Source organism: Ictalurus furcatus, chromosome 7, assembly GCF_023375685.1.
Source record: "Ictalurus furcatus strain D&B chromosome 7, Billie_1.0, whole genome shotgun sequence".
NCBI classification, from domain to species: Eukaryota; Metazoa; Chordata; class Actinopteri; order Siluriformes; family Ictaluridae; genus Ictalurus; species Ictalurus furcatus.
The window spans coordinates 4,098,941-4,107,833 of record NC_071261.1 but is presented as its reverse complement, the minus strand read 5'-3'; positions in this window follow the sequence as shown (position 1 = coordinate 4,107,833).

Here is an 8,893-nt window from a genome sequence, read left to right as displayed (position 1 = left end):
ATGATAAACAATTAGCTCTTTATTTACTGAATCCCATTAGCTTTCCACAGTTCTACAGGTTCCTGTTGCTGCTGAAGGTCACAGTGAACCTCCACTGAGTCTCAGGATTTTCCTCCTTTTTGCATCTTGCTTACTGTTAACAATTTTCAACAGACTAGCAGATAAAATATCCAGTTTATGTGAACACAGCACTGTACTTAAAGCTTTTATGTTAATTCTTCTTACTGCCTGTTGATGATTCAAGTTATTTACATTCTGAGTTCTCTGTGTTTAGATGCATTTAATGAAAGCACAAAGTAATGTGTTATAAGATGAGATAAGATCTAACATTATGTTCATCTTTTATTATTAGCTCAGCTCACTGAGTGCTGTTAGTGTTTGCCACAGAAACTAGAGTGAGAACATGCATGTGTGGCTGTTTTAATTTTGGCATTACTGAGAATGTGAATGACAGCATTTCCTCATTTCTCACACAGCTCAACTAGAATAGAAACCAAACCACAATAATGTTTCATGTCTTAACTGCTATTCATTTAAACTGTGTAATCATTAAAATCATTTAAAATCACATATTTGCTGACGAACAAATAAGAATAAATAAACTTTTTGTGTAATAATGTCAATTAATCACAACATTCATTGAATGGTTATTTTATTTATTTTTTTGATCAAGGTTTCTTTATTAACATTTTTCAAATTAAACATACAACACCAACCAAACAGACAGAACAACCCCCCCCCTTGCCAGACACAGAACATACATATTACATATTATAAAGCCAGACCACCATAGAAGAGAGCAAAAGAAATAAAATTATAGACAATGATCACATGACAATACTGTCAGCAGCCACGTCTCTGACAAAAAACAGAAAAGGTTGCCAGATTCTGTAAAATTTCCCAGTTGCCCCCATGACAGTGTACCTAATCTTTTCCAACTTAAGAGGAGACATGACTTCCCTGATCCAATGACCATACACTGGTGGAGCAGGATCCTTCCATCTAAACAATATTAATCTCCTGGCCAGGAGAGTGCAGAAGGACATCATGCTGGTCTCGCACCATCTGAAAGGAGTATTCTCCTGGGTCACCCCAAACATCGCAATAAGAGGGGACGGCTGTACTACTCTTCCCAATATCTTAGTAAAGGTCTCAAATATAGATTGCCAGAATGTGTACAGCTTTGGACATGTCCAGAACATATGCAACAGAGTGTCTGGGGCCTGTCTGCATCGATCACATGTGGGATCTATGCCGGAATTAATCTTCGAGAGTCTAGCTTTGGACCAATGCAGACGGTGAACAATTTTAAATCGGACAACCGCATGTCTGAGACATATGGAGGAGGAGAAAATCCCCCGGATTACCTTGCACCAATCAGCATCAGAAATTGATTCGCCTAAGTCCGCCTCCCATTTATTCTTAAGGAGATCTAGGGACGACAAATCATGCATGCTGAGTAGGTCATAGATAACCCTTATTGTCTGCTTCCTGGCCAGTTTACAGTTAAAAATTGCATCTAATAGCGAATTGGAAGGGCACAACGGGAAGGTGTCCGAATTTAAGGCCACAAAGCTTCTAAGCTGCAAATATTTATAAAAATGCGATCTGGGAATGTCATATTTCTGCATGAGCTGCTCGAATGACACAAAAACGCCCTCAAAATAGAGATCAGACAGTAAGACAGCTCCCTTTCTAGACCAAGTAACGAAAGTCTTATCCAACAAAGATGGGAGAAACAGATGATTATTTGCAATTGGCCCCATGAGTGACAAGTCCCCAAGAGAGAAAGATCTTCTAAACGGATTCCTAATTTTGATTGAGTGTACAACAACTGGATTAGAGGTAAAGCTAGACTGAGGTTGTGCGAATGGTAATTTAGCACACAGTAGGGCTGCCGGGGAGGTGGACGCGATGGACGCCCCCTCCATAATTGTCCATACAGGGGCTGCCACACTCTCCCCCATCCAGTACAACAATGATCTTATATTAGCTGCCCAGTAGTAGTACATAAAGTTTGGGAGTGCCATCCCTCCCTTCGCTCGAGGTCTCTGCAATATATGCCTTTTGATCCGTGATGGCTTTTTGTTCCAGATAAAGGCTGATATCTGATTGTTCAGATTTGAAAAGAAGGATTTTGTAAGAAACACTGGGAAACACTGAAAAACATAAAAATTTAGGCAGCACATTCATCTTTATAGTATTGATTCTGCCCCCCAGGCAGAGAGGCAAGGGATCCCACTGCTCAATATCTTGCTTCAGATTAGATAACAGGGGCTGATGCATAACCCACATATACTTTAATTTCTTTAGACTAATTTTGAAAGGGAATGAGTCCAGGGGTACCTGGAGTGCCCCCTCCCCAACAGTCATCAGTTCACTTTTTTGAAAATTACCTTATATATGAATGAGTAAGGGAATTTGGCCTATGTGTTACCTCATATTTATCTTGGTTGAACAATTTCTCCAGGTGTACTAAAAATAAAATATCAATGGGAATATACTTCAAATATAATTTTCTTACATGAATTCATAGGGGTGCCAATAATTGTTTCACACCTATATTTAACAAAGATATTTTTGGATAAACCTGTGATGTGTTTGCAATTGTTTGATATCCATGAGAACAGAGTAGTTTGGTGACTTTTTTAAACAAAAGATGAAAAGGTTAAACAATAAAGACAACACACAGCCTTTTCACAGCCTTCTTTGCTCATATTTACCAAGGGTGCCAGTATTAATGGAGGGCACTATAACTGCAATAAATGTGGCTTTACTGAGGTACTGAGCTTCAAATATGAACAGAGAGTTATCATTATGTTTTTTTTAAATATACTATATACTCATGAAGTCAGGGTAAATGTGTATAATGTCTAATAATCTAACCCTTTTATTTATTACAGTATTTGGTGAAATGAACTTGACTGGTTTATATCTGTGTGAAGCTGCTTCATTCACAATAATATTATATTCTCTTTTTCTTATTTCATTATTCATTACAAGTCATCTGGACCTCCCATAGAAGTTTGTGTGACAGAAGACAAGACAGCACTCACACTCCGCCCATCTAGTTAACTTCACATCATCTCCCCACACACGCAGTAGTTTAGTCATTGTCTAGATCAGCATTTCCCAACCATTTTTCAGTCAAGGCACCCTTTGAAAATTAAAAAAAAAATGTAGCACCCTACTGTACACAAACAATAATGCTAGACAGCGTTAAACCTGGTTTATACTCGACACATCCACAATAGCACGAGGGAGCGTGTGGCAAAAATTATGACATCGCAGAGTGGGCCATCGAGTGCGTTGAGTGCACGAGGCCTCGTTTCTCATGCCGGTTTGCACGGCATTTTTTGTAACTTGCTGGATCCGAAAATTAATGACTTTGAGGTGACTCTTACCAAAAGGTACAATTGTACAGGCTTCTCTATGATCCATCCATGCAGGACCATAGAGAGAGCCAGATGGCACAAAATTCATGGAAAGGTTTTTAAAAATAGTTATTTCAATGTGCTTTGTACATACTGTTGATAGAATAAAGTTAATGTTTTTTTTTTGGGAGTGCACCATGTTTTCATTCATCAGTATCTTCACAAATAAACTCAGTCACTACACTACACCTTCAGACACAGTGATTAAACCTCATTCTCTTGTCTTTATACACAGAGACGTTTAGACTGATGGGTGAACATACAGAGTGATCATTCTGTAATAACTTTCTTTTGTCTCTATAAATAAAGAGACGTTTACACTGATGGGTGAACATAATAATCACCTGATTTAGTAAATTTGAGAAATGAAATTAGCAGGATGCTCCCACTTTTTTGCTGATATCTACTGTAATTGCTAACATTTAAAAAATGAGCCTACAATAAATACTAGATAAGTCTATATAATGAATGTAAAGGTCCATGTTAAATAAAAATCTTAATGAAATGAATAAAATAAAAAAAATTGAGGTTGTCAATTTAGTTTTATACATGTTCTCATATTTATAGCTATATATTTTGTTGTAATGTGATGTGATAATCTCAAGGTTTACTGGGTTTTATATGATTCTTATATGATTCTTTGTTCTTTTTTTCACACTGTGGGTTTTAGTGAAGTGTACTGAAAACAAACATCAACAACAAACACAACAATTCCTCCTCAGCATTCAGCAACTCCACGCGAGACGCCATGTTTGTAAACGTTGCTATGGTTGTTCAGACAAACTACTTCTTCTCTCACCTACTTCCTGTTGGTTTATAGGACGATTACTCAGAGTCGCCCCCTTTCGTTTAAAATAATATTACAACCGCGAGCTCGTCAAGTATAAACGCCTCGTGCGTTTGGGGAGGTGCGCGCGCAGGCAGTGGAGGCTCGCGCTGCGGAGTCAGGCGGAAGTATGAACAGGGCTTTAGCTCCATGAGGATGAAGTTTGATGGTCCAGAAGCATCTGGGGCTTTTCTTTTAAGAAATCTGTCCATATTCTTTTGCACTACACACGCATCGTCACACGCTAATTATTAGGATAAAACACATAGACTGATGTTGACGTGCTGCTGACAGGTCAGAGAGGGGGAGGGAATTATTATTATTTATATATATTTTTTATTATTATTGTTATGCACGTGTGTCTGTCTTATTATTTCTGTGTCTGTGTTATTATTTCAGACATCAGATATTGATCATATATCGGCTATTAAATGTTTTATAGCTACACAATTGAGCATTTTAGAAATGTTTGAAGGATTTCTACACGGCACCCTGCTCTCATCAGATGGTTCACCAGCTGGAAAACACTGAAACAGACTGCACACGTGGGTCTGCGCTACAGCTCCATTTCACACACACACACACACACACACACACACACACACAGGTTTTTATCACATATTACTTCTCCCTGCTGATCCACATCCCCAATAATCACACTACACACACCAGATAAGTTTAAAACAGAACATCTTTATTTACGTGTCTGTATATTTGTATAGTCTGTCTTTGTTTGTGCTGTAGATTGTCCGCGTCCGTCTTCCGGGTCCAGTCCGCCGAGACTACAGCAAGAGGGAGGAGATAAACTCCTGTCCTATTTCTGCACCAGTGTTTATGTGTCTGGGGGAAAAGGGGGACTTTTATTGAAATGAACATGAGGAAGGTGGTTAATACGTGTGTATGTTCGTATTATGATCATATTATATGTTAATGATGATGTATACTTATTTTTATGTGTGAGGTTGTTGTATTCATAATAATAATAATAATAAACTTTGATAGAGTGCCTTTAAAAGCAGCTTCTCAAAGCGCTGTACACACAATAAGCAGTACACAGAAAAAAATGAAATAAATAAAAGTTAATAATAATAATAATAATAAATAAATAATAATAATAATAATAATGAAAAAGTAGACATCAGCAGTCAAATGCAAGTTTAAAAAGTAAGTCTTAAGTTGAGCTTTAAAAATGCCAAAGGTCTGAGCTTCCCTAAGTTCAAGAGGAAGAGAGTTCCAAAGGGAAGGAACATAGACAGAAAAAGCCCCGTCACCCATAGATTTTAAGCAGGTTTGTGGAACAGTTAACAGATTACACTGTGAGGAGCGCAGTCTGTGATTTGGGGTGTAAGGAATTAATAAAGCAGACAAGTAATGAAGAGCCAAACCATGTAATGCTTTGTATGTCAGCATCATAATTTTAAAATCAACACGGAACCTGACCGGGAGCCAGTGCAAGGACTCCAGAACAGGAGTAATATGATTGTATTTCCTGGTCCCAGTCGGGATCCTCACAGCAGAGTTTTGAACATATTGGAGTTTATTGATTGTGGATTTAGAAACTCTGACGGTAATCCAGCCGAGTGACAACAAATGAGTTTATCAGTTTTTCAGCTACAGAGAAGTTTAGCATAGGGTGCAGTCTTGCTATGTTTCTGAGGTGAAAAAAAGGATGCTCAACAGTGCTCTGTACAAAAGAATCAAAAATGTAAGACCGGTATCAAAAATTACTCCAAGGTTCCTCATTTTACTTTGAGTCTCTAGAACAGAGCCATCAACAAATAAAGACAGTGGACCAGCTTTGAGAATTTGCTGACGGGAACCTATAAGCATAACTTCGGTTTTACTGACATTCAGGTACAGAAAATTATTATTCATCCACGTTTTTATCACAGAAATACAATCAGAAAGAAAACAGACATCAAGGTTTTCACCAGATTCTGAGTGAATGTAGATTTGGCTTTCGTCAGCATAAAAGTGATAACGGAGGCCGAACGATCGCAGCAAATGCCCAAGTGGAGATAAATAAATATGAAAAAGTAAAGGGCCTAATACTGAAACCTGAGGAACACGAGCGAGCACAGAGCTAGTGTCAGACCTGTAACCACCCATAGAAATAATTCATACTTACCTGATATTTATTCTTTATCATGGCTCATGCCAAATGGGCGGAGCTTCAGCTTTATAAGCGGGCCACTACCCTACATGCGGGCGCTGATGGAAAGTCCGATTCATTTCCGCGAACCGGTTCTTTCTGAGGGTTTGTTCAATGAACCGGTTCATCGGTTCCTTTACGTCGTCAAGCAATGGCGTCACTACATAGTCCTTTTCTAACAACTCAGTGTCATGTTGTATCAATGAAACTGCTGGCCCAAATTTAGCCTATTACCCAAAGACACTTAAAATTCAACATAGAAGCAAATACTCACATCTGTGAACCCAGTTGGAGATAGAAAAAAAGACACCAGCCGTGAGTGAGAAGAAGCAAGGGTCCAGATTTATCGGTTCCGTTCCACCACATGAGATCCACACCGATGAGAATTCTCAGAACTTGACTCAGCTACCCTTATAAATGGCTCCTCATGGTTTCTCTTAAAATTAAGGCCCCCGTCTACACCACGCCTGACCCTTCCTCGCGAGACAAGAATCTTCACCATCTGAATTATGAGTAAGTTTCTTTTACATTTTTCTGTATTTCTGGTTTATAATTTACTTTCATATTTGTTCTATATCTCTATTTTATATATGGTTATACTGCTTGCAAATGGTTTACTGTACTCCCTACTTCATAATATCATTATATTATCCTTCTAATATCCTACATATCTACTACTCTTTATATTACCCTTATAATATCTTAATACTCCTTTTTATTATTCTTATAAAGTTATAATGTTATGTGTGTGTGTGTGTGTGTGTGTGAGAGAGAGAGAGACAGAGAGAGAGTGTGTGTGTGTGTGTGTGGGTGTTATGTCTGCACGCCTGCCCTTGACTGTACGAGAGTGTGTGTGTTTCTCAGCCTGCACTCCTCAGCTCTTATATTTCTCTGTGACTAATAAACCATAGTGTGATACTCTTAAAGATCTTAAAGTGTGAATCCAATTGGTCAATATCCGCCTAATACCGCTTCTGTGTGTCTAGGTGCCCGTCGTCATTTTTCCTTCTCTCCTTTACTGGAGGGGCTGGATTTGGATCTGAACACTCACTATCAGCTCGTGCATCTCACTGCTGACATCATGGTGCTACTTAACGTTCTTCGCAGCACCCCCTCTGGAAATGGAAATGCGGGGTTCCCCCCCCTCTCAGATACAGAATCCACCCCGTGAATGTGTGTATTGACGCCTCTACACAGACAGACCCTCCGCCTGACCCTCCCTCCAGCTTTCAGTCTGAGGATGATGTCACCTTCTCTGATCTGGGCTCGGACCATTCTTCCCTCTTGTCACCTGTCAGTCCGCCGTACTCTCAGTGTTCTCCTTATTTCACCCTTGCTGACTATCCCATGTCCCCAGGACGCACCCCATTTTCTTCCCCCTACCGCTCTCCTCAAGATTACGCACCCACCAGTCCTGTGAATTTTCAATAAAATTACATATTACTCATACTAGGCCTCCCTCATATTTATTTCATGTCATTTTTATCCACAACAAAACCTTCAAATAAAGTCATTTGTGTGAACGCATATTGCTGATTATTGCCTTTTATTCGCTTAAGTTGATGGTGTTTGTGGTCACAGTTTCATTCGCTGGTCCTTCATATCAGATTCGACAGACCAATATTGAGTAGCGTACATCTTGGATAAGTTTCCTACATTAAAGTTTTACACCTACAGCACACATTACAGACATTGATAAACAATCATGGATATGTTCTATGTGTCTAAAGTATAAGGAAAGAATAAACTAGTCTTATAAACTCCACAATTTAGCTTCAACTTAGATAGAAAGGTTTTTCCATATTTTAAGAACAATGTATTTAATGTAACTAGTCATAAGCATATTTCCAGTATGTTTTGTTTGTTATTTAAAAAAAAAACAACAACTTACATTTCCCATCAGGCTCGTTCAAGTCATGTGCATAGTGTCAACAACTCACTCGTCTGAATCCTCTGCAAACTTCAACAGTTAGTTGAACCGGCTCATACGGTACTTTTTGAGTCGAATATAATGAAAAATCAACTCTGCCTGTAGGTTTGATTTGACCTAGTGTAGTCTCCAACTTGTTCATTTCGAACTGGGTCTCAGGCTCGTGGCAGACACCCTGGATCGTCATTATAGGCTACTATGTTGGTGTCGATGCATAAAGAGAAGCATCATTGAACAGCATCCATTAAGTCTAATGACAAATGTAATCACAAGTTCACAACTGGAAAACAAATATATTTAGGTTTAATAGGAATGTTGTAGAGTAAAATGCCTACTTCAAATTCTCAAGACCTTAGTTTGCACATATTTTTAAATAAATCAAAAATAACAGAAACAAAGATCTGTCAGTTTATAAATGTTTCATTCCACTACTGCCATTAACGTCACAGCACATAGCGGGTCCTCAGTAATCCTCGGCAAACTTCAACAGTTAGATGAACCTGTTCATTCGGTTCTTTTTGAGTTGGACATGGTGCGAAGCATGCTACTCC